Raw genomic sequence first — 27681 nt, 5'->3', positions numbered from 1 at the left:
TACCACGTCACTCTGCCAGTGACTCCTTATTTATTAGCTCTAGGACAGTGGTTCTTAACATGTATATGATAACAGTCTAGTGAAGCCTCTTAAGAATGATGTTTCTACTTATTTTTTAAGTTTTTCTTTTTTTAATAGTATTTTATTTTTTCCAATTACATGTAAAGACAATTTTCAACATTCATTTTTATAAGATTTTGAATTCCAAATTTTTCTCTCTTCATCCCTTCCCACTCCATCCCCCTTCCCTCCCCAAGCAATCTGATATAAGCTATCCATGTGCAATCATGTAAAACATATTTCCACATTAGTCATGTTGTGAAAGAAACAGAACAAAAGGGAAAAACCATGGGAAAAAATAAAACAAAGAAAGTGAAAACTAGTATGCTTCAATTTGTATTCGGACTCCGTCGGTTCTTGCTCTGGGTGTGGACAGTATTTGAGTCCTTTGGAATTGTCTTGGATTGCCACATTGCTGAGAAGTGCTGGATCTACCATAGCTGATCATAGCACAATGTTGCTGTTGCTGTGTACAATGTTCTCCTGGTTCTGCTCACTGCATTCAGCATCAGTTTATGTAAGTCTTTCCAGGTTTCAGAATGTTGTTTTTAAATGCACAAAATAAAATGCATGGGATTACCAAGCAAACCATCAATATTGAAATTGAGTTATCAAAATACTTTTTTAAAATATATTCCTAGGCCAGGGGTGAGGAACCTGTGGCCTTGAGGCCACCCCTCTACGTCCTCAAGCATGGCCCTTTGACAGAATCCAAACTGAAACATGTAACCTCAGGGCCGCAGGTTCCCCACCCCTGTCCTAGGCCCTAAGTTAAGAAATTCTGCTCTAGGATCAAATATGGTCTCCTCTTTTGGATTTTAAAGCCTTTTGTTCCCTTCATAGAATAAGTAAGAAGTCACTATGAATGTACCACAAGTAATGACTTCATTCCAACTTAATTTTCTAGTCTTGTTCAGTCGTGTCTGACTCTTTATAATCCTTTGGATCATATTTCTATCCATTGGATTTTCTTGGCAAAGACACTGGAATGGTTTGCCATTTCCTTCTCCAGTGGATCAAGGCAAACAGAGGTTAAATGACTTGCCCAGGGTCACACAACAGAGGCTGGATTTAAACTCATGTCTTCCTGACTCCAGACTGAGCTTTCTCCACCACTCCATCTAGCTGCCTCATTTTCCAGCCTTAGGGTACATTATTACCCCCTTCTTGCACCCTATGGTCCAACCAAACTAGGCTTCTTGATCTTCCTCACACATGACAGAACTGCTAGTTCCCAGCTCCCTGCTAGTTCCATGCTTTGGTCTAAGCTGTCCCCAGTGTCTGGAATGTATAACCTTCTCACCTAATAATCCTTAGTTTCCTACAAAGCTCACCTCAAATGCCTCTTCCTCCAGGAGTCCTCCTTCAGCTGCTAGTGCCTCCCCCACAAAATTGCCTTGATTTTGCATATATTTTGTATAAACTCAGATGTGTATATGTTGTCTTTCACCAAAAAAGTGATCACTTGATCTTCTTAATGGCAGAGACTTTTTTTTCTATGTATTCTCTATGCCTAGTACAGTGTGTAGCACGTAGCAGGTGCTTAATAAATGTCTGTTGATTGGTTGATTAATTAGGGACATTTAAACTGTGCCATCAAACATAGCATGTCATCATGTAAGGCTAGAGTAGGAAACTCCAGTAAGAGAGTGAACAGGAACAAAAACACTTCTAGGATCCAACTGGAGGATAGCAATCCTTTGATTTGGCTGGAGCACAGAGTATGTGAGGAGGAGTAGTGTGAGACAAACATGGAAATAGAGGCAGCCAAGATATGTTGAAGAAAGTGAAACCCAAAGAAGAGATCTACCTAAAGCTATGCAAGTTTCTTTTAATTCTGAACTTAACAAAACACCAAAGAAAAATGAGAATTTTTATCCACAAAATAGAACAGAAAATGAAACTGCATACCTCTATCACATACAACTTGCTTTCCCTTCTAAGAATACAATAACTTTGACATGCCACTTTCTAAAGCTGTCCTGTCTATATACAGTAAATTAATGGCAGAATTAGGAATACTTTTCCCCCTGAATCTTTGACTCTCCCCTGAGAAGTAGCCCCACCAATGGGGCAGCAAAATCGACCCCAAAGAGCTCTGCTTCTCCAGATGAACCCAGGCCTCTTTATTTATGGCCCACTGTTCCCCCCACCCCATTCCAGACTACTTCCAACAAATTATCTGTGTACAAGTATCATGTTAGTGTATTATCATTCATTAACACCTTCCTGAACATTAATTGGTCAGATTAGCTTCCCTCCTCTATCTAACAGGGGCTTGAAGGTACAGGATACAAAATAAGGAAAGGTAGAAAGAACAGGTCTGAGTAGATAGTGGGAATAGGGAGCAACAGCTTTGGGGCAACAAGGAGAAAAAAAGGGGGATGCAAAAGCCCCAAAACAAACTATCAGTGTAGACACTGGACTTTAGAATGACCTTAAATAGATTGCAGAAGAATTAAATGCACCACTAGAGAAAAACAAAAGACCCCCAGATAAAAATTCTTAGTATAATTTTTTTAAAAGCCACACATATCAGACCTCGTACCTCAGTACTTTTGTCTTGGCATCTCCAGCACTTGGCCCAGCTCCTGACATGTAGTCGATCACCAATAAATGCTTGTTGCATTGAAATCAATTCAACAGAACTGTGAGCTCGTTGACATGGGCCCTTCTTGTAAGTACTCCCTCCAAAAGGCCCCACATAATTTGGGAAAGTAAAGCAGGCAGTACTATTACGCAGCAGAGATTGACATAATTTTATAGAATGATTTCAGTACTATTCTTTTTATTGTTTCAGTGATGGGGACAACAAATAATTATTCATGCTTTTGCCTCATAAGACTTTCCTTGCACTGGGAGTGTTGCTATTTGTAGAATGAGGATTAGAAAAGCAAATGAAAATTGAAAAAGAGCAGAAATAGATATATGAAAGGCTTTTAAAAATATTTCCAAAGTGCTTTTAAAAATATAATAGCAACCTAATGTTTGTAGGGCTGTGGGGAAAATCGACACATATATCAAAATTGGTTTTATCTTGCTGAAGAACAATCACAACAAATAGCGACATTTATACAGTACTTACTATGTACCAGGTGCTAAGATGTAGATGTTATTAATATTCCTATTTTGTAGATGAGGAAATTGAAGCAACAAGGTTTAAGTGACTCGCCCAAGATCTCAAAGCTAGTAGATAAATCTGAAGGCAGATTTGAACTCCTGTCTTCCTGATTCCAAGCTCATTTACTATCCACTGTATCACCTAGCTGCAACGTAGAACTACATATATTCCAAGGAGTTAACACAAAAAGGAATAGTAAAGTGATTTGTATAAAAATATTCTTAACCCAATTTATGATAGCAAAAAAAAAAATGGGATTGACCCAAATCCCCTCCCTCTCCTTGGGAAAATGCCAAACAAATGATGGGATATTAACATGTTGAAACATTATATAAAAACATTAATAACAAAAATATGTAGATTGTGTCAGTGCATAGGAAGGAAAAAACATTAAACTCAGTGTGAACACACTTGCCTTCCCCTGCCCCCAACTTTCTCCTCCTTTTGACTTTATTATTTCTTTAAGTGACACTCCTCACTCAGTTTCCCATGTCAGAAACTTTAGTCAAGATTAACTACTTTTTTTATTTCATCTCCCCTAACATATTAGTTACCAAATCTTGTCAATTTTTACTTATTTTTCTCCCAATATTCTTTCAATCTCACAGACTAGAAATTTCAAAGTCCTCCTTCAATTCTCCCGTCAACATCCATTCATTTCCTGAGTTCTGCCAATGCCATCTTCCCTCACGACTAGAAGACCATCATACTATTCTAGTACAAGCTGCTCAATATCATCCACCACTCAAGGTCTCTGAACAGGTCTTCCCACCCCCACTTACCGTTACTTCTAAACAGACTTTCACATTGTGGACAGATTAGCCTCTGCCATCTAGTTTTCTCATTTCTCTGGTCAAAAATCTTTTGTGGAGTTCACACTCCTTTTCCTAGCTTTTAGGCACTCTTCCATCTACCACCACCGTGCCTTTCTACCTTTACCTCTCTTACACACAGTGCTTTTGTCAGACTTGACAATTTAGCATCACTAGTACAAATTCCACACTTCCCTGACTTCGCTCTCTATGTTCCCCATGCCTGCAATGCTTTCTCTACTCCACCTTACTTTATTTACAAAATTCCCGACCATTCTGTATTTAAAGTCCTATTTAAATCATACCTCCTCCATGAAGCCTTCCCTAATGCCCTCCATCATTTATGACCTTCCCAAATCTCCTGATGAACTTAGCATGTTTAATTTTATACGATGATTATCTGTATTTGTGTCATACCTAAATCTTATAACTTTATGGTCTAAAGCAGGGGTGAGAAACCTGCAGCCTGCAGGCCATATGTGACCCTCTAGGTCCTCAACTGCGGCCCTTTGACTGAATCCAAACTTTTGTCAAGGGAGTTTGTTCTGTGAAGTTTGGATTCAGTCAAAGGGCCACACTTGAGGACCTAGAAGGTCACATGTGTCCTCAGGACTCCTCACTCCTGGTCTAAAGATATGGAATGTGTTCTATGCGGGAACACTTTTCACCAATAAGATTTAGTAGAGAAATATTAGAGACTTGCTGGAGGCATTTAGAGATTAAAGGGCTTGCCTAAGGTCATACAGCTAGTGCAGCTACTGTGTCAGAGGTGAACCTAGGTCATGCTGACTCCAAGCTCAACCATCTTTCCATTAGGCCATTAAAGCTTTAGATTCTAATAAATAGTATATAGAGTCATAGAATGTCCAGAGCTAGAAGCAAACTTACAGATCATCTAATTCAACCCCCATTTTACAGAGGAGGAAAATCAAGCTGTGGAGCATGAGCAACTTACCCAAGGTCATGAAGCTGGGCTTTAAAATCCTAGCTTCCAAGTTGGTGCTCTTTCCATTACATCATGCTGGATGTCACCACAGAGTAACTGACAGGTCACTGAAACATCACTTAGGTGCACACTTGATGTTTTATGTCTTGTTTCTTTTGAAAAAGATGAGCCATATTCCTTCTGTTTCTGTGAGCTGCCAATTTTCCTAATTTAAAACTATGGACTGAGTGAAAGAAGTTTCAAGGTGTAGCAAAAGTAGTTAACAGATGAATAAAAAAAACAGATGGATAAAAAGACTTCAGAAAATTATTTGGACCCAAAGATTACAAAACTAGATCAACAAATTGCAGTTGGGGCAATAAATTCTTCCTGGAAATCAAAATGAAAAAAAAATTAAAAGCTGATTATCTGAAGCTTCCAGAGATTTTGATTTCAGATAGAGATATGCTTACAATGGAACTTCTTACCTGCAAGTCTAAAGCCAGTCTGAAACAATGGCTCTGTAAGAATTTCCCAGTCAGCCTTAATCTTGACTGGCTGGGAAATTCTTACTCTAAGGAGTTTTTCTAGCGATCCAGTTCTAGGGAAAAGGGAGAGACTGTACTACTTTTTGGAGAGACTGTACTACTCTTTGGAAAGCCTGTACTACTCAGGAGTCTTGCTCTTGCTACTCCTTTTAAAGAATATATCAGAGAAGACCAGGCCAGAGGGCTTGGAGGAGGTTGTTTCAGCAATAGGCATAAATCAAATAATTTTCCCTTTAGAGGCAGTATGATAAGAGTGTTGGTGGAGAAGTCAGAAGACTTTGATTAGAAGCCTGCCTCTGCTTGAATGATGTTAGGCAAGGCCTTCAACCTCTCATCCTATAATGCTATAATCCTATAAAAAATCCTATAAAAGACCCATCTTTAAAGTCCATCCCACACACATGCCTACTTTCTCCATTAGCAGGCTGCTCTCTTACAAGACCATATCCTCTTCTATTTTTCCATCCTGGCTCTCTGTTGAATTTCTGAGGGTTACAGCTAGTGACAAATGGAACCCACCTTTAAACAACACTTGTTCACCTTGTTGATGTCATGCCTAGATGGATAGAATGCCACACCTCAAGTCAGAAAGATTCAACTTCCTGAGTTCAAATCTGGTCTCAGATACTTACTAGCTGGGTGACCCTGGGCAAGTCACTTAACCCTGTTTGCCTCAGTTCTTCATCTATAAAATGAGCTGGAGGAGAAAATGGGAAACCACTCAAGTATCTTTGCCAAGAAAATCACAAATGGGGTCACAAAGATTAAAGCAAGGGTATAGTAAATACAATGACTGAAACACAAATGAATAACCGAACAATGATGCAGTCAATTTTTTGCAGTCTGATAAAGCCTGTGGATCCTTTGTCAGAATGTCTTAACACATATAAAATAAAATATGTAGGATTACAAAGAAAACCAAACTTGAATGAAATTAAAGCTATTTTACTCATGGAAGTTCACATGCCCCCTGAAATCTATGGGGTTCCATGGACCCCAGGTTAAAAACCCCTACTCTAAAGTCACTTAATAATCTCAGCAACAGAGTCCATGGTCTTGTGCTTTCTCACTCTGTCCTTGGTGAGTTTCAGGTGGCTTGCCGAAAGTGTCTCATGCTAGCGACATGAATTGATTTGGAAATTTGCTTTACATGACTCATTTGAAAGCTGACTTATTTGTCCTGGCAGCAACTCTGATACCATTGCAGCTTAGGTAATTCTCTCTTGAAGTTCCCAGATGGGTTTGGACACTTTACATGGCTTTATTTAGAAGCCACCCTTATTCAGTAACCACACCTTTTCCATGCAAGCTGCAGGGGAAAGTAATTAAATTTAATAGAAACAGTGGTTTCTAAAGGAAGGCACACAACGCTTTCTTTGCTTTCGACAGCTCATAATTTCCTCCCGTTTTTTTTTCTTTCCTTGACATTTAGTAAATGAACCATTTGGGAGATAAATTGGTAAAGTAGACAAGAAATAGCTACTCTTGCTGAGACTTTTATTAGAAAGTAGTTTCCTGGATTTTTTTTTCCTTCTGTGATATTGGCCAAGAGAAGAAAGATATGCCTAAGAGAGAGCAGTTCCAGGTATTCAGTTCTGTGTGCTAAGAGTGTGGTCATTTAAGCCAAAGCATCTAACGCCAACGGAAAGGTATTCACACCTCAGCTGCTGCTGCTGTTAAATCTTTCTCACCTTCCCTTTCCACAGATGACTTAGTTTCCCTTTTACAATTCTTTCAGTCATGTGGTCTAGAAGCTATAAAGTCTTCTGCTTTTCTCTTGAAGTCCAATCATTTGTGAGGTCCTGTCAATTTCCTTCCCATGGTCTCTTTCCATTTTATAGGATTTAGAGCTAGAGCTAGCTAGCTAGTCCATTGAAGCAGAGAGGTTGGACTATTTAATTCACTCAGTTACAAAGCTGGGATTTTAAATAGTCTTTATGACTCCCAAAAGGTAGATAGGTGGCTCAGTGCATGGAGTGCCAGCCCTGGAGTCAGGAGGACCTAAATTCAAATCTGGCCTCAGACACTTACTAGTTGTGCGATCCTGGACAGGTCATTAACTCTCTTTGCCTCAGTTTCCTCATTCCACTCCAGTAGCTTTGCCAAGAAAACCCCAAATGGGGTCACAAAGAGTGGGACATGACTGAAAAATGATTGAACAACAAAAAAATGACTCCAAATCCAGTGTTCTTTTCCATATTCCTTATCGTCTCTTCTTGGCACCATCCTAGTGGAGACTGTCACTACTTCTCCTATAAACTATAGCAATAGCCCCCACTGTCCCTCTTCCAGTTCAGTACAGATTCCAGATTAATCTTCTTAAAATAACTTGGATTACTCACTGCCCTGTTTATTAAAAACAAAAACAAAAAAACCAAATGGGTTATTACTTACTGAATTTACTTCAACAAAACCAAATTTTTTAAAGCACTCCTATGCCCAAGTCATTGTGCTAGGCAATGGGTATATAACTCACAAAGAAATAGAATAGTACTTACACTCAAGTAAGTGGACTGAGTGTATACCACATGTGTCACTAATTTGAAAAGTCAAATAACTGGAGAATTGGTGTCAAGATTTTGAGGAACTGTTCAAGTTAGCATTCAGGTACTTAAGTATTCAAGCTACTCTATTCCCTCACCTCAACCTAGCTTTAGTATAATCTAGGTTTCCTAAACTGCCATTTCCTGTTTCTTGAATAAACCTCTCTTTTTGTATCAGGAGAACAATTTATACAATAACAGCAACACAGTACAAAGAAGAAAAAACTTTGAAAACCTTTAAAACTCTGAACATGGAAAGACAAGACCAGCCATGTCTCTAGACAGGATTGATGCTAATCCCACTTCTTAACAGAGAGGTGATGGACTCAGAATGTGGAAGGAGATACACATTTTTGTACATGGCAGTGGTTTGTGTTTGTTTTGCTTGGCCATACTTGTTACAAGGTTCTTGTTTTTTTAATTGGGTGGGCAATGGGAGGGAGAGAGGATAGCAATAGTATTGCCTCCCAAAAAAAGAAAAGAAAAAGAGGACAACCTTTGATAGATTTTTAAAAGTACACAGGACAGTACAGAAGTCCAGAAGAAAACACAGATAAATAAGAATTTTGAAATATTGGGTTAAATTTATAGGTACCTTAATAATAAATATATTATATATTATTATGTACCTTAAATCCTTTTAGAATGGAGATTCATGAGTTGCCATATAACCCTCTTTTTATGTTCTACTTTGTTATGTGGAAATGCTTGGAGCTCTTTGGTATTTGTTAAGTTCAGAATTTAAAATAAACATTCCCTGCTTCATGACACCTTACCTTTGACTAAGGCCTTTCCATATGGAAAGTTGCTTCCCTCTTTTCTTTTTCCCTCTTCATCTATACCTTTTGAAGTCCTACCATTCCTTCAAAACTGATATCAAATGCCACCTTCTACACTGTCTTCTCAGATTCCTCTCCCTTTTCTGAATTCTTATGGCATTTTGGTTTGCATTTCTCTTATAGTGCATATATTCCACCTTTTAAAAAAAGATCTATGTTCAGGCAAGTGTGTGCTAAAGCCAACTCTAACTTTCTCTCAGTTGGTAAATTTTCAGTATGAGCACTTACACCAGAAATAATTAAAAGCTACAAATCAGGTCTTGATTTATTAATTTATTGATTGTGTACAAGTCTTAAGTAATATAGAAAATATTCATAGTGCATATTAAATTTAAAAGTCTTTTATGTTTACAGATGTTTCCTGCCCCCTACTCCCCAAACATTTACTAGTCTATCGGCTTGCACCTGATAACTTCTACTAGAATGCAAGTTCCGTGAGGACGTAGACCCACAGGCCTTAGAATCTTATAACCATATAGGCAACTAAATGAATGTTGAGCACCTGCTTCCTCAACTCTGAGCCAAAGGTGGGCAGGATACAAACAAGTATAACAAAGCAAATCCTTGCTTTCAAGTAGTCTTTATTTATTTTGGGGAGGATTGAGGAGGGAATTGTTGGATCTAGTCCAACTATTTTACAAACGAAGAATCTGAGGCCCTCTAGAGAGGTAAAGATACTTGCCCAAGGTCATACAAGTAACTAAAGATAGAAGTGAGTTCAAATCCAAGTCGGTTCTATAACAAATTCACATGAAACAATAGAAGATAGTATATACTTGTGGGCTATTTGTGTTGTGCGGGTTTGTAGGACTGGTATGAGTTATGTTCGCTTGGCCATCAATGTGAGACGAAAGCTCTTGATTTTGTTTTTGTTATTTTCTACCTTTTCACTCATTCATCCCCACTAGCATTTGGAGTGCTTTGCCATTCTGAGGTTCAACGGTAATTAGAGTTGCAGACAATGCGGTCGCCTGCTCCCCTTCTCTGCACCCCCAACCCCCTTCCCGGGGCTCCCCAGTGGCTAGTATTCCGTGTCTGGCAAATCTGCCTCAGGCTTCGTTGAGGGGAACCCGACAGCATTTGGAAAACTAAAAGCGGGCGCTGCTGTCCCAAGCACTCTGCGGGTTGGGTGGTGGAGGGAGCCGGGAGAGAGTCTAGGTTGCTGGGCCTTTTTTGAAGGCAGATGCGATGTGTAAGCCGAGAGCTGTAGCAGCTGCTGTGGTCCCAGCAAGAGCGAGAGAAAGGGAGGGGAGGAGAAGGGGGCGGCAGTCGCTTCGGGCTGCTAGCCAAGCGGGGTGGGGTGGGCGTAGTGGGGGTCAGGCGCGGTTGATCCAAACGCCCGGGACTAGGGGGGTGGGTGTGGGGGACAGCAAGTGCGCACAGGGTAAGGAAGGGAAGCAGTCTTGATCGCACAGGGGCTTTTCCCTGCTTTTTCCTAGGCCGTATATCCCACCTGGTACCGCTCCACACCCTCCCATCCACCCGCGTCCCCCACAAGGAGGGGGAGAAGACCCCCCCACCTCCGTCTCACTCTCTCCCTTCCCCTCCTTTGCCACAGTCTAGCTGGGCTGCGGTGGCTTCGGCTATAGTGAAAAGGGAGGCACCTCTGGGGAGCGGCGAAACCTGTTTGTCCAGTCCTCGGGAGACCAAGGAGGAGGGAAGGAAAGAGAGGGAGGGAGGAAAGCAGGAGGAGGGAGGGGAAGAGACGGGGGCGGGGGAAAGGCGAGAAGCCCTTGGAAAGGAGGAAGAGCGGCAGTAGCCGCTGTTGCCGCCGCCAAGCCGGACACACGTTCCCCGGGGCCCCGGGCCAGGAGCGGTGCGCCATGAAGTGTTAAGGGGCCCGCTGGGGAGGTGGCCCGGCCGGGGCGGGTGGAGGGAGCTGCGGCCAGGTACGGCGGCGGAACACGCGGAAGGAGCGGCGGTGGCAGTGGGGTGCCCGGTGGATGCCAAAGTTGACTCCAAGCGCCGAATGTCAGACAGGTAAGGAGCCACCGGGGCTGGGAGCGTCCCCCGCCCACTCCCGAGGCACTAGTGTCCCCAGGCTCGGGCCTCTGGAGCTGGCGGCAGGAGGCGGGGACCGGGCAGTGGCAGAGGCCGCGACAGCTGCCGGGGCTGTGGTCCTGGAAGAAGGAAGTCAGTACCAGGCGGGCCGGTGGCGTCGGGAATGCCCCGGCGGCTGGGGCATTCGAGAGAATGGAGCGCTGGGAGACATAATCTTTACATCCTGCTGCTCTGTCCAGGGTGGGAAAGGGAAAGGCAGCGGGAACTCAACGTCTTATTGGGGAGGTTTCTACTCGTTACTTTTTAAAAAGGCGTATATTAGCGTTTCAAAGGCGGTGTGCATTAATCTCGAACGCCGCTGGAGGAAGGACTGGGAGTTCTTTTGGCTGCCTGGGGTGTCCCACCAGGAAGGGCATTTAAATTCGGCTTCCACACATTCATTCCCGGGAGCGCCCGAGTGGGGATCTACGGGATCCCCTTCCTGAGGTTTCGGGAGCTCACAGGAGAGAAAGTTAAGGGGGGCTGCAGGTTAGAGGAATTCCTGGAGGGAAGGACAGGAGAGACACCGATCAGATCCCAGCTCAGATCACAGCGTGGCTGCAAATAATACTCTCCAAGAATGCACTACTAGGTTCGTTGGGAACGGGCAAACTTCATTTTAACAATAATTTATTTTTTTCTTCTCCAACTGCTACGATTAGAAAAGCCCTTACTTCTCTTATCTTAGCTGTTTCTCCCACAGTTTGGAGGTGTAAAACTTTTGCAGAATTTGTATTTGAAACGTAGATCTCTCTAAAACCAGTGGCCCAGGTTTCCCTCGCTAGGTGCTTAGAGTGTCAGGTACACCATACAGTGGGGATTGGACACGAACTGAAGACAGTTGTAGATGGGAAGAGGGCCATGAAAGACCTGTGGAATGTATAGATTACGTATCGTAGGGGTAAGAGGCACAGGAAAATACTTCTAAACTCGGGTCCCTTTCTAACTGCTTTTTACTTCTCCTTACCTTGATCTTAAACTGACATCTAGGGTCATTTTCCCTTAGCTTTGGCCTGAACGGGGTAAAAATGTTCAGAATGTGTAACATACCTTATTTCTTCCTTGATTCGTATCCTTCATACTCGTATGTTATCTATGCAATAGTCATCACGCAGAGACTTTTCTAGCGACCGTTCTATGTGAAAGCTCTTCTACCTCCTTTGAAATAATTGAAAGAAAAGGTGTACCTTTAAAGAGAATGAATCTTACATTAAATGCAGGATTGTGTAAGAAGCAAGCACTACTGTATAGTTGAAGCATTGACTTAGTGTGAGTTTTAGTTTTCTTCATCTTTTAAAGATGACCCCCCCACCCATTGGCTGTAAGTTACTTAAGGGCAAAGACTGTCCTCTTTCATCTTTGTATTCCCAGTGCTCTGCATGGTGCTCCCTAAAGGTATATAATTATTGCTAGAGCTATTGTTGCTGTTGCTATTATAAATTTGTTATTAAATGCTTGTACAATGCATGGCACTGTTGAAGAACTTAGTATGTGATTTAATAATCATTACTTGATTTATTTTCAAACAAAGAGAAATCATGTATGCTAGCAGTACCATGAAGGCTCTTTTGATTAACAGCTTTCATTATATGGTGAGTTTGGGGGAGGAGTTTCTATTTTTAGTTAAAGATCTTGAAATATTCTGGTAATTTGTCAGTTTCTGAAAGTTATGCATATTTTTTGTATGGGATGAAAGAAAATGGTGCCATAGGCAAGCAAGCAATAAATAGTTACTAAGCACCTAGTATCTGCCAGGCTCTCTGCTAAGTACTTGGGATACAAAGGCAAAAAAAAAAACCCACAAAAAACAGTTCTCCTTCTCAAGGATCTCATGGTTTAATGGGGGAGACAATATGCAAACAACTCTGTACAAACAAGACATATATCAGATAAATTAGAGATAATCTCAGAGGCAAGGCACTATGATTAAGGCGCGCTGGGAATGGCTTCTTGCGGAAGGTGGAACTTTAACTGGGATTTGAAAGAGGCCAAGAGACTGAGATGAGGAGAGAGGTCCCTGTAAGGGCTTTGGGAATTACTATTAGGAAAGAGTTTAGTATATTGCAGCTAGATATGCCACTATGAAGGGCCATTATAAATGATAGGACTTCTAGTCATAATTGTAATTTACAGGTTAGCATATGGTGTTACTGTTAATATTGGCTACTCTCAAGGTTCGGCCTCTTTTTTATTTTTAGGGAAAAAACTGTATCTTGTATTTTTTTCTTCTGTTAGTAATTTCATGGTACTTTTTGAAGATTTGAAATAAGCAATATTTTAAAACAAACCCAGCAGAATTCAATCAAAAGGGAGACTTGGAAGTGTTCAAGCCTTGGACTAGCTTGCAATCTCTGGAATCCTACTTCCATAGCATTTTCTGGCATCTTTGATGCAAACTATTGCACATATAAAAAAGTCCTATGTTCAGGGTAGAACAGTGTGAATGACACGACTGCTAGCTAGGAAACTCAGATAGAGGAGTCACAGATGGAGAGCTGGAAGGGACTTAGGAGGCTGTCTAATCCACATGAGATGCTGAAGCCCCAGAAGTTAGGGTATAAAGGTAAAAAGCATCAGGGCCAAGATGGGACTCCAAGCCCTCTTTTTCCAGTCAGGCCCTGCACTTTTTACTATGCTGCTTCAGAACTAACCCAAGGTCCAAAAAGTCCTGAGCCAGTCTTTTTGCTTAAATTCTTGTGCTTTTAAGGTAGATATAAATACATGCATGTATTTAGGTTGTTTTGCTAAACTGGGACTTAAAATAAGGTTGGGATGTTTTAAAAAGTCAACAATCATTTGTTAAATGGGAATACAAAGAAAAACAAGTGTATTTTCAAGTTTATTTTTTCATGGGGGGGGTGGGGAGAACAATCACAAATATAGGTGCATAAATAAATGCATAAAAGATAGATATTGACTAGCTCAGGACTTCTTAACACGGGGTTTTTGTGAGCTTCTTAAAAAACAGATTCATCAACAACTATTCAACATAATTATAAGTGTACAATATAAATATGCAATCCTACGTATTTTATGTATTTAAAAGCATCCAGAGAAGAGGTGCATTGGCTTCCCTAGACTGCCACAGGGGTCGGTGGCACAAAAAAGGTTAATAACCCGTTGACTAAATGAAAGTTAACCTCAGAGGGGAAAGCAGCACCTGAAGGGACTGGAAAAGACCTCTTGCAGAAGGTGGCATTTGAGCTTGAGTTTTTAAGGAAGGGATTCCATGATGTTAATGAGGAGGAATGACCACTGGGAGAATGGAAGACAGCCAGTGCAAACTAAATATGTTTTATGTTTCTGTTGACTTTCAGGTTTTGCACTTCCACAAGCTGGATTAAGCATTAATGATTTGTATATCTTAGAAACCAAAGGGTTTTTTAGCTAAATATTAATGATCTTTATAACTCTGGCTCCTAGAGATATTAATCTGATGATCAACCTCTGCTCTGCAGTCCCAATATGGGTAGGGTTATAGGCCTTGTAAAAGAATTACAGAAGAAGAATGGTGAATAACTTGTTTTTAATGATTCAGTGAAAGTTCTGTAGCATCTGTTTTTATAGTCTACTATATAACTAAAGAATTTTAATTTATCATAAAATTAAAGTGACTATTTGGTAAACTGTGGCCAACCATACTATTGGTTTTTGTTTTTCATTTATCATCTGTTTCCCTGACTTAAAAATTTCCTTTACAATATCCAGGCACTCTATGAATATTTGTGATTCATAGCCTCATTTGTTTTGAGAGTTCTAACACTGAATTAGATCAGTCACTTGCATACTCTTCTCATTAAATAAGATAGGTAAAATTTAGTGTTGCTGTCTGAGGAGCTTCATTGTAGAAGAGAGATCCTCCTCTTTGTTCTAAGAAATATTCTTAAAAATCCCTTTTCCCTTTGCCCATCTAAAAAAAAATACCTGGTCTAAGATGCTTTGAAGTCTTAAAACATGAAGTCCTGGAATTAATTTCAAAGACACTAGGAAGTTTATATAACACCTTTTGTAGAAAGTCAAATTTCAATAATATACATGAATGAGTAAATTTAAGTAGTACAAGTACTCCTCTGCAAGATTAAAAAGACTTTTTGTCATCTAATAATTTGAAAATATCCCAGGAACTATTCTCCAGTAATCAAAATAATCTTGAAGAAATTTCCTCTGTTTTGTCTTCAAGACTTCGCCATTGCCTAAACCTTCTATCGGGTTTCCACAGTTTTAGGATAGTGCTGAAAAAGTTGTAGGGCTTCAATAAATTGTTGATTGATTTTCCTATAAGTCATCAACCCTTCTCATGCAGTAGGAAGAACTTTACAATGTTCTCTGAATAATCATCAGTGAACAACCTTTGTTCTGCAGGTGTCAGGGTGGCACCTGCAGGACTTCCTGCCCTAACATCATGACCTTTGGCCTTGGGTGGTCCCACTTGTACTACCATCCTGAAATCAGTGTCCCTGCTCATGGTGGGAAGGGTACTTTTTCTACCTTGATGTGACCTATAGGTCACATTAAACTGCTGACTTGGTTTATCCATCTTCATCTCTTCCTCCCCCTGAATGCACTCTGTTTAAAAAAAAATGGAGGCATTTAAAGTTACAAATTTGGGACACAAATTAAATACTTAAAACACTCTTTGAAGGGAAAGTACTTTGGAAAGTGCTCCCGCCCCAATTCTACCCCCCACTAGATTACGGCTATCAGAGATCTACTTTGGGAAAGGAAGTATATTTGTGCCCTAATCATAATGAGAAAATAATGAAAAGTCCTTATGTCCCCAGGATCTCTCCTCTTAACACAGATCTACTGGAACTCCAACTAAGGTTGTTTTATTTTATTTAGTAATTCCATTGTCTAAAGCAAAACACTTCAAAAATATAAAAAGTGGGCACATATTCCTCTTATGGAACTAAGATACTATTTTAACATGGAAAATGGCTTTAGATGCTATAACAACAACAAAAATGAGCATTTAAAAATTCTTTAAGTTTGCAAAGTAATATATGTATTCTTTCTCAGTTGATCCTTCCAACAACTTGGGTGAGGACAACAGTTATTTGTTTATGGATGGACTTTATGGATGGAGAAACTTAGGCTCAAAGACACAAGTTGTCCGCGGTCACACAAATTATGTCAGAGACAGAATTTAGAGTTAGATTTCAGAAAAACCTGGAAAGACTTGCATGAAGTGATGCTGAGTGAAATGAGCTGAATCAGGACAACATGGTACACGGTAACAGCAACATTGTTCGATGACCAATTTTGATAGACTTAGCTCTGCTCAGCAATGCAAGGAGCTAAGACAATTCCAAAAGACACATCCAGAGAAAGAACTATGGAGTCTGAATGCAGATTAAAGCATACTATTTTCTCTTTTTGTTTCTTCTTTCTCGTGGTTTTTCCCTTTTGTTCTGATTCTTCTTTCATAACATGACTAATGTGGAAATATGTTTAATATGATTGTACATGTATGGTCTATATCAGATTGTATACCATCTTAGAGAAGGGAGACGAAAAGGAGGGAGAGAAAATTTAAAACTCAGAATCTTATGAAAGTGAATGTTGAAAACTAAAAATAAATAAATATAAAAAAGAGAAAAATAGATTTCTCTTAATTCTAAGTCCAGCATACATTTACAGTAGACTGCCTCTGCTATGGAAATTACTTATATTTGTGCAAATCCGTAGTATCAATTTGGCTAAATTTGGAGCATAATTAGTCATTGATTCTCACTTGATCTCCTAAAGTTCTATCCTTCTTGGTAGTTACCTTGTCACTATAAAAAGACTTCATTTTCCACGCTGAATGCATGTGTAGTCTGACCTTTGGCCAGTCACTATCTGCAGGACTTTCTTTGTGGCATTTTCTCTGTGACTAGTTTTTGTTCCATCTGAATTGTATGGTTTGTTTGATGTAGGTTATTAGGCACTGCTTGGAATACTTTTTCCATCTTTTCCTGTAAGGAGGTTGAACTTTATAATCCTCATTAGCACCAATCAGACATAAACCTCTTAAGTTGGCAGTAAGGAGTCTGTGTTGTCTACTTGTCTAGGCATTTGTATGTTCCAACATTGATAGGATGCTCTCTTTTCTTTTGTTAGCATAGCAATAGGTTGTACTATACCATCCAAACTCTTAACCAGATTCCCAAGAGCCACTGAGTTGTTTTGTGAGAGCTCTTGGAGAATTGGCTGCTCCTTATGGCCAATGAAAATACTATTTGCTCTTTTTGTGTGAGAACAGATAACATTTCTCTTGGATGGTTTAATCATTCACCTACATGGAGGTGGGCAGATGGAGCAGATGATTTCTGGAGCTCCCTTTCTGTTTTATTACTACACTAAACTTGATCTCAGCCAAAAGGTGGGAAAGCATGACACCATGTTAGAAGACAATTACCATGCCTTTTCTGTCCATTATATCTGTGGCAAGTGAAGTATTTTGCATCTACTTAATAAACTAATGGAGTCTTTGACGTAAGGGACCAAGTGGAGGTAGGCAAGTGGACAAAGTGGGCCAGAAACTCTCCATAGTGGGGTAAGATTGGAGCTTTCCTTATAATAATATCTGTATTTAGTGCAAGAGTTGGGCTTTTTTTTAAAGCTTTCATAAGAGCCTTGTGAAATTTGGATGAAACTGACCTTTCTTTTATTAGAATAAACAAGGGCATGCACCTGGAATTGTTTTTACTGCCATAATTTCCAGCAAAATACAAAGCATAGGTAGGCCAAGAGGGAAATTATGTCCCTGTTAAAAAGTTGAACTTAAGAGGAACACAGATAAAGTTGTGAGTTGGCATGTACTTTTTAATTTTATTGTTTTGTTTTGATGATGAACTTACGAAATTATGTCTAGTGACATCCTCCACTGTTATTCATTTAAATAGTTTGTAGCTTTTTGCTATTAAATTTGGTACTATAAACATTTTTGTATAAATATTTGTTCCTTATTCTTTCCTTGATGTGCATTCCCAGTTACTGGTCAGAGGACTTTATTTTAAAATTTTTGTGTATTGTTATATTGTTTGGGGTATAATGTGTAGGCTTGATAAGACTATTTTAGGATGCTTGCATACTCTTTTTACTCTCAATTACTCTTATCTAACTTCCTAATTGACATCTCTAGTTTTGGGCAACCATAAGCAACCTGTAAGCTGGAGGAGAAAAACTTTCCTACTTCTCCATAATGGGCTAAGGGCAGGGTTAGAATGTGAGAAATTAGATTTTGAAGTGGTTTACTACCTGAGTTGGTTATTAGCTGCAAAACAAAGCTGAGTTCAAAATCAGTTTTATGGGGAAAAATCCAACTCCAAAAAAAGTCAGTACATCTAACTTTATCGTCTTATTGTTTTCAGCCCACTCATTTGCCTTTCTTTCCATACAGAACCTATGAGCTGTCTTTCCTTTTAGTGTTAATTTCCTTTTATCCTTTTATTTTTTCCAAGATATCAATTTTGATGTGATTTTTTTCAAATAGCATATCAATTTGTTGGTCATTGCACAAAGCTATTACATTTAATATGCTTGTTAAACCAATATAAATTAATTACTACAACAAAGAGATCAAAAAAGCCCAGGAAGTGCCTTAGTCACCAAACATTTGACTTCACTTTCCAAATGGAAAGAGATGGCTATCTAAGGTAAAACCATATAAGAATATAAGCACATCTGTAAAATCTTATGAAGAAAGATTGTGGATGAAAATGAGCAGTATCATCTCAAATAATGATAAGAGGAGTGGGTAAAATCAGCCTAAATAAAATTTGGCAAGATATCTGACTAAGGAGTTATCCTGAAGGCATTTAAAGATGAAAATGGAAAGAAGACTACAAACATAAGAAAAAAGGAAAAGATTTGCAAAAAAAAAAATATTACAACAAATTGTTGTCTCTATTAAGGATAGTGGGACCACCAAACTTGAACACTGACATCACAGCCCATGAGGTGCTTAAAACAGAAGTAGAAATTCTGCTAAAGAGAACAAAGATGGAGAATGCAGCCATATTGGATCAAACATACATTAAATAGATCAGATGAAATTGTGAGAGCACTGAAGAAATGCTCTACCTATCTAAAGCAGCAGGCCTTATTTGGCTTAAAAAAAAGGAACTGAGAAAACATGAAGTTAGCAGTCTGTATGCCTGCTCTCCTATCTACTTCCCCTATCAATATTTCTATGGTTCACATACATATGAAGTGAAGGAATCAGGCTTTTGCAAGTATTATTCAACAATGACTGAAAGATGGAGAGAATATGACATTTCATTGTCTTAATGTTTGCTGATTTTGAAAAGAATTCAACAGGTTAGAAATCCTTTATGAGCTCTTTTACAACAATTCATCTCCCACCTATATATCAAGATCATTCAAGATACCTCAGAAGATGTAACAATAGAAATAATCAGGATAATAAATATCAGCGGAGGCATAAAAAAAGAGCTGTACCTTGATTAAAAAGTGCCCATCACTGTAAGGGAGGAGATCAGGCACAAAGTCTAAGTCATGAAAAGTTCCTGATGGATGATACGGCCCTCCCAAATTGCTCTTGTTTGTAGGAGACATCCTATTGATTTCATCAAGCCCTATGACATTACAGAGGCTCTACAGTCATGCAAAAGAATTTAGTCTGTCCAAGCACACAAGAAAGATCAAATGGATGAAGAATGTTTTTCCTCATATTTCAACATATATCTGAGCGAACACCTTCTACAACTTTTCCAGTAGTACACACATCCAGAGCAGATATTGCAGTTGGATGATGAACCGGGCCCAGAGTTTAAAAGGAGGAAGAGATTGCTTTTGGGAAATTGTGAAGCATTTTTACTGACCCCCAAACTTCCCATAAACATACTTATAAAATAACATTACTTCTAGAATAACATTACTTTATACACAGTCCTCTCATTAAAATTGCTTATGTCCTCAAAATGAAATTAGAGATATCTTTAGAAAAGAGTTCTCATCCAACTTTTAAAAAATAACTCAAACCTGCTGGCCAAAGATTGAGATTAAGGGAGATACACAGTAGAGTTATAAAGATAAGATAAGAAGCAGCAGTTCACTGAAATGGTCAGGTGAATGAACCATGGGAAAGAGAATCACATTCCTTATGCAGCGCAGCCAAATTTCTTTTGGGGGGCATTAATATGAATAATTTTATTATCTCTCATAAGTGCTATTGAGTATTCTGTGAGCAAATTTTTAAGTATAACACAGACACACTTGTACTTTACAAGACCTAAAGTAGTATAAAAGTCTGTTAATAACCCAAAGGATAAAAGCACATTTTATTTGCTATTAGAAAATCAACCTTCCTTTTATTATTGTTGACTATATATAACTGATGATTTTTCATCAGAATCTTTAATATAAGCAATTCTTATGTTGCTAATTTTCTGTCCTTCAAAATTTTATTATATAATTAAAAGCTTTTTAAAAAGCTTTCAAATGATTTTATATTATAGCATTGAATCACTACTAACATCTACATGTGTGTAAGCAGCTTTATTTTTAGCCAAATATTTGATTATGGTTTACATCTCTTGGATTCATGTTCCCAACTCTCCCCACTTTGATTTCATTCTTTTCTCTTAACCATATTTTTAAAAAAGAGTTCATGAGAGCAATTGCAAAAGTAGCATCTCTACCTTTATCACAAACTACCCTGGCTTTTATCAGCTTTTATAGAAGGTTGAACTTTGAGTTCTCACAACGATAACAATATCACTAAGCTATTTCCCTTAGATGCAATCTTTAAAATAGACAGCTATAGCTTTTTGTTCAGTTTCATTATTTTAATTGGGTTCTTTTGATCTGACTAGCTTGAATAATTTTTGGATGACTCCAGAACAATATGCCAATTTGTATTGTTCAAGTTTCTAGTATTTTTTAATATTTGAGGGTTATTGCATCGGCATCACAAAGAATAAGGCAGCATGTTAGATTGTAAAGACCTGTGAGAATGTTGAGTTTGAGTGCCAGTCCTGCCCTTTGTGTACTGTGTGACCTGCGAGTCACTTGATCTTTCCAGATGCCATTTGCCTCACCTGTAAAATGGGAAATTGGAGCTAGACTAAGCGGCCTCAAACTTTTTAGTGTCATGGACTTCTCTGCTGTTACCTATTGGCCCCTTAATAGTGTTTCTCCTGACGGTGAGTGAAGTGAGCAGAACCAGGAGAACATTGTACGCAGTTAACAGCAACTTTGTGTGGTGACCAGCTTTGACAGACTTAGCTCTTAGCAGTGCAATGATCTAAGACAATTCCAAAAGACTCCTAATGGAAAACGATATCCACACCCAGAGAAAGAACTATGGAGTCTGAGTGCAGATCAAAGAATATTATTCTCTCTCTTCCCTTCCATCTCCCTCTCCTTCCCTCTCTCTACCTCTCTCGGGGCGGGGGGGGGGGGTGTTTCTCATGATTTTTACCTTTTCTGATTCTTCTTTCACAACATGACTAATATGGAAATATGTTGAATATGATTATACATATATAACCTATATCAGATTGCATGCAGTCTTGGGGAGGGGGAAGGGAAGGAAGGGGAATTCAGAACTCAAAATCTTATAAAAGTGAATATTGAAAACTAACAATAAATAAATAATTTTCAAAAATAAAATATAAAAGAATAGTGTTTCTAAATGCATAAAACAAAATACATAGAATTACAAAGGAAACCAAATATGTTGATATGTAATTACCAAAATATATTTTCAAGTGAGTTAATGGACCCTAGAATAAGAATCCCTGAACTAGATGGTCTCTCAGGTTTCTTCTAGCTAGAACAACTCAGTGAACCTACATCTTAAGCAATAAATATAAAAGAAAAGGGGGAAAAGGCAATAATAAAATGAGTATTTTAATTTTATTTCAGTGAAAAATGAACCTTGCCATACTTTAGCGTTAACAATTCCATCAGTTCTGCCAGATAAATTTGGGCTTGCATTCTAGGATGCCATGGCAGCTTTAAAAAAAACCCAGTTTTATTCTTTTTCATTTTACCTAGCTACTTAATAAATGTAACTGTTAGGCATTTCTTTTGGCTTAGGGGCAATGTGAAAAAATTAGTGAATTAGTGGGACACTAAGGATACAGCAAACCAAAATATTTTGGGAATCTCCAACTTAGATTTTTCTCTTAGAATTGTATCCATACTTTATGTATTTGTTTTTGCTGGTATTAATTATATTAGTTAATTAGAGGCAGTGTGGTATAATAGAGTATGTTGGACTCAGAATCAGGAATTCTGGGTTTGCATTCCACCTTAGACCCTAGCTATGTTACTGTAAGTAAGCCACTTAGGGCCTCAGTTTCTTCATTTGTAAAATGAGAAAAACAGAACCTTTGCTATATGCCCCAAGGGGTTGTGAGGAAAGCCTTTTGCAAATTTTAAAGTTTTACATAAATTTGAATTGCTGTTGTGTTCTTTTTTACTTCCAGTTGTGCATTTATCTATCTCACCCCCTAACAAGGCAAAAATATATCAATCACACATGTGAAGTAATGCAAAACATATTTGCATATTAGATATATCACAAAACAAAATAAAGCAAAAAAAGTGAGAAAATTGTACTGCAATTAGCACTCAGAATTTATCAATTCTTTCTCTGGAAATGGATAGCATTATTTTATCCTAAGTTCTTTGGCATTGTCTTGGATTATCGTAGTGGTCAGAGTAGCCAAGTCTTTCACTCCATTGTTACGACATTGATATTACTATACACAATGATCTCCTGGTTCATCTCACTTTACTTTGCATCAATTCATATAGGTCTTGCCATGTCTTTCTGAAACTACCCCCCTCATCATTTCTTATAGCACAGTAGTACTCCATCACTATCCATTGCCACAACTTGTTCAGCCATTTCTCAATTGATGGGCATCCCCTCAATTTCCAATTCTTTGCTACCACAGAAAGAGCTTCTATAAATATTTTTGTCCATATAGGTCCTTTTCCTTTGATCTCTTTGGGATACAGACCTAGTAGTGGTATTACTGGATCAAAGGGTTTTCACAGTTTTATAGTCCTTTGGGCCTAGTTCCAAATAGTTCTCCAGTATGCTTTGGACTGCTTAACTACTCCACCAGCAGTTCATTAATGTACCTATTTTCCCTCATCCCCTTTAGCATTTGTCATTTATGATAGGTATGAGGTGGTACCTCAGAGTTGTCTTAATTTGCCTTTTTCTAATTAGTAGTGATTTAGAGCATTTTTTCACATGACTATGGATAGTTTTGATTTCATATGAAAACTGCCTGTTCATATCCTCTGAACTCCCCCCTACCCCCCCCACACACTCACACACTCATACTCCAGACACTGAGGTCCTTTCTCAAACTAAACTGCCAAGTATTCAAACTCTGCTGCGCCAACGGACTGGCCACTTTGTCTGAATGCCAAACATATGATGGCCTACAAGACTATTTTACAGAGAACTCTCACAAGGCAAGCACTCACATGGTGGTTAGAAAAAGTGATACAAGGACATTGTTAGGGTATCTCAACGACTTTATAATTGATTGCATTACATGGGAGACACTATGTGTGTGTATGTGTGTGTACATAGATATATACTTACCTCTTTGAATGAATTCCAATGAGTGAGATTCAAGAATTGCTCCCTCCCATTTCCCCCTCCACTATAAAAGCTCTTTCTTGCACACCTCTTCTGTGTGAGAAAATTTCCCCCATTTTCCCTCTCTCTTTGCCCTTCTCCCAGTGCATCCCTCTTTCTCACCCCTACATTTTTGGGGGGGATCATTTAAATATAATGAACTAAAACTCATGCCCTGCCCTCTGTTTGTGGAGACTCCTTCTAACTGCCCTAACGATGATAAAATTCTTAGGAGTTTCATGTACCATCCTCCATATGTAAATGTAAACAGTTTAACTTTACTGAGTCCCTTATGATTACTCTTTCATGTTTACTTGTTTATGCTTCTCTTGAATCTTGTGTTTGAATGTCAGATTTTCTATTCAGTTCTGGTCTTTTCATCAGGAATGCTTGGAAGTCCTCTCTTTCATTAAATGCCAATTTTCCCCCCTGAAAGATTGTACTCAGTTTTTCTGTGTAAGTGATTCTTGGTTGTAATCCTACTTCCTTTGTTTTCCATAATATATTCCAAGCCCACCACTTCTTTAACATGGAATCTGCTAAATCTTATGTGATACTGACTGTGGCTCTACAATATTTGAATTGTTTCTTTCTGGCTGCTTGCAATATTTTCTCCTTGACCTAAGAGCTCTGGAATTTGGCTAGAATATTCCCTGAAGTTTTCATTTGGGGATCTCTTTCAGGAGGTGATCAATAAATAGACCCTTTCAATTTCTGTTTTACCCTCTGGATCTAAGATATCAGGGCAGTTTTCTTTGATAATCTCTTGAAATATGATGTGTGGGCTTTTTTTATCATGGCTTTCAGATAGTCCAACAATTTTTAAATATCTCTCCTGGATCTATTTTTTAGATCAGTTATTTTTTCAATGAGACACTTCACATTTTCTTCTAATTTTTTTATTCTTTTGACTTTGTTTTATTGTTCTTAAAGTCTTATGGAGTCATTGGGTTCCACTTGCCCAGTTCTAATTTTTAAGGAATTGTTTTCTTCAGTGAGCTTTTGTATCTCTTTTTTTCATTTGGCCAATTGTTTTTTAAGGTGTTATTTTCTTCAATATTTTTTGTGCCTTTTACCATGCCATTAATTTTCTTTTCATGTTTTTCTTGCATCACTTCTATTTCTTTCCCAAATTTTTCCTTTAGCACTCTTAACTCTTTGTTTACTACTTCCAGGAATTCTTGATGCCTTTGGGTCCAATTATCATTTTTCTTTGAGGCTTTGCCTGTAGCTGTTTTTGCATTGTCGTTTTCTAAGTTTATGTCTTGGTCTTCCTGCTACCACACTAGCTTTTTATGGTCAAATTCCTTTTTGTTGTTGCTTGCTTATTTTTCCCCCAGCCTGCTTCTTTCTTCACCTTGAACTTTATGCTGAAGTTGGGCTCTGCTCATCTGGGATTGGAGACACACTGTACCAAGCTTCAGGCTTTTTCATGCTGCTATTTTCAGAGCTAGTTGCTGGAGATCTACAAGTTCTCAGTGCTTCCAAAGTGGCGTTATCCTGAGAGAAGTGTGGTCACTGCTCTCCTGATCTGCACTTTTGTCTTTGCCCAGGAAGGGCCCCTGTTCTCACACAGCCACAAGTGCTGGTGCTCCTCTTGGCCCTGAGATTGTGACCAAGGTGGATTATAAGCACTCCTCTCTGTCCAGGAACTGTGATGCAGAACTGCTGTGTATGGGCAACAGAGCTGTCTATCAGCTCCAGCTGCACCTAGTGCTAGCAAAGGGTCCCCTGTAATCTCTTTCTGACCAGTTGTCTGACCCCCTTGCCATCTCTGGGCTGAGAACTCTCAAGGCTGGATTTGAATTCAGGCCCTCCTGATTCTCGGTCCAATGCTGTATCCACTGTACCACCTTTTTCTTTTTTTTTCTTTTTTTTTTTGCTTTTTGGCAGGGCAGTTGGGGTTAAGTGACTTGCCCAAGGTCACACAGCTAGTACATGTGTCAAGTGTCTGAGGCCGGATTTGAACTCAGGTCCTCCTGACTCCAGGGCCGGTGCTCTACTGACTGCGCCACCTAGCTGCCCCGCACCTTTTTCATAATGTACAGAAAGGAAATGGCTTAGTATTTCAAAGGTTGTTTTGTAATGTTACATTCTCTATGGCACTCATGGTCCTTGAAATGTTTTGCCACAATTATCATAGTGAAGCAGTAGTATTTTTGTATCATGTCATAGCTTTACATACCACAAGACAGAAGAGGAAATGGTATTTCCCAATGTGATTTTTTTTAAAAAAGGACAATTCCTATACCTGCTTTATTGATCTGATTTCAATTATGTTGTTGCCAGAAGACCTCAGGCAATAGAAATCCTTGCCAGCACTTTGTGATGTTATGGTTGATTTGGAGAATACCAATTATTTTCTATATGGCGCGTTTCCTATTAAATGGAGTGAATTTTCTTTTAAATTATACCTGGTTTTTATAGTGTTTTAAAGTAGGTGGAGTGAAATTAAACATGAAGCTAAGTCTCACTCTTTTCAGCTGCTTTTATGTAGCCATATATTCAAAGCTTAGATTTTACAAACTTGAAAACCTGTACCAACATACCTTTACCTTATAATCTGGAAATTCTTATCCATTATAGGTTCCCAACTTTTAGGAAATTTTGAGACCAATTATTGGGAGTCACAATATGATGATGTCCATGCTAATATAATATGCTGGCAGCAAGATAGATAAAGATCATTTGACCATTTCGCTGTTGGTACTAAGCAGTGGGTAGAGAAAGTGGAAAACCCCAAAGAGAAAACAAAAATTGTTTGCTCGGATGTGATAAAGAAGAAAAATACCAAACCAAAATACAGGCATCCATAGTTTATAAAATAGAGGAAGTGTTCCTCTTGCAAAGTTCTGTGTAAATTAAATCATTTAAAATGTATTTCAGAAGCTTACAGATTCCAGTTCAATCCAACAAATATTTATTAAATACCTACTATGTACAAGGTAACTTGCCAAGGTGCTGACAAAATGAAAAACATTCCCTGCCTTCAAGGCAGATACAATACATATAGTTGTTAACAATATAGGAAAGTATATGTTAAGTGCCTAATAAATGCTACAGACAATAAGTGCTCTTGGAGTTCTGATGAATGATCAGAAAAGATTTTTTTAATTTTTTGAATTAAATTTTTTTTCAATTATCGAGCATTAATTTTTCTCTCCCTACAACTCCCACTACTGGGAAAAAAACAAACACGTAACATCTTTGTAACACATAAGCTTAGTTAAGCAATACAAATTTCCCCCATTGGCCACAACCAAAAATGTGTGTCTAGTTCTGCACATTTAGTCCATCAGATCTGACAGGAGGAAGGCAGCATTTTTCATCATAATTCTCTGGAATCGTGATGGATTGTGGAGTTAAGCAGAGTTTAGAAGAGATTTCAAAGAGTAAGCAGAATTAAAGGATGTGATGTGTTTAGATAGGCAGGGAGAGAAAAGGGAAGACACTCGAGGTTGGACTCAGCATAAGTTTTTTTTAAAAAAGGCACTGACATGTGGAAATACAAGTTATGTTTTGGAGTGACAATGAGTAGACCATTCTGATTCAATGGAGGGTTGTCTATTTAAAGATCATTGGAATATCAAGTTGAAATTGTACTCAGAGTCAAATGATTTCCAGCTAAGAATCCAAATTTTGTCTTATGGACAATGGGGAACCACTAAGGATTTTTGAGTAGGAGATGACCTGATGGAAATCATTCTTAGGAAGCCTTAGACAGTTGAGCTGGTTTCTGGTCCTATTGTGTCGACAGATGTATTAATCCAAAACCAGAACTTGCTTCAGATATCACATGGCTTTTTGGACTAGTTTAGTGATACCTTAATTAAGACAAAAGGACCAGTGATAGAGTTTTTCACTGTAGATCACCTGTATCTTATTCAGTCATTAAAAGTCAGTTTTACCTGGTTGGATATATGAGGAGGGTAGAAAAATAAGTTATTACCTACTCACATTGCTAAGAAAGGACCACTATAAGCAAATTGAGCAGATGTAATCACATGGTTCTACAACGAAGTCCAGGATGGGTCCATGTGGCATGGCTCTTCAGCTTTCATTCACAGGAAAACATTCATCACTTTCCCACTCTTCCCAACACAAATACATCAGCAAACAGACACACTTAGCTCTAAAAGGGAAACGGTTCAACCTGATGGTCTAAAAAGCAGGTTCT

At 38.7% G+C, this 27681-nt stretch overlaps 1 protein-coding gene across 4 annotated transcripts in view; it reads left to right on the top strand.

Moving 5' to 3' along the window:
• Positions 1-10623: 10623 nt before the first annotated feature.
• The window catches only part of ATP8B1 (ATPase phospholipid transporting 8B1), a 134896-nt gene continuing 117838 nt past the window's right edge, over positions 10624-27681 (top strand). For 2 of the 4 annotated variants that reach the window (XM_036761138.1, XM_036761131.1), the window contains exon 1: positions 10624-10828. The gene's annotated coding sequence lies outside the window, so the exon portion shown is untranslated. Of the gene's footprint in view, positions 10829-11462; positions 11481-17363; positions 17427-27681 lie in introns of those variants that run through there. The other 2 variants (XM_036761153.1, XM_036761145.1) reach the window with 2 other exon arrangements.

The sequence above is a fragment of the Trichosurus vulpecula genome, chromosome 1 (genome assembly GCF_011100635.1).
Source record: "Trichosurus vulpecula isolate mTriVul1 chromosome 1, mTriVul1.pri, whole genome shotgun sequence".
Taxonomy (NCBI): domain Eukaryota; kingdom Metazoa; phylum Chordata; class Mammalia; order Diprotodontia; family Phalangeridae; genus Trichosurus; species Trichosurus vulpecula.
The sequence above is the reverse complement of the archived record's forward strand: the minus strand, read 5'-3'. Positions and strand labels throughout refer to the sequence as shown.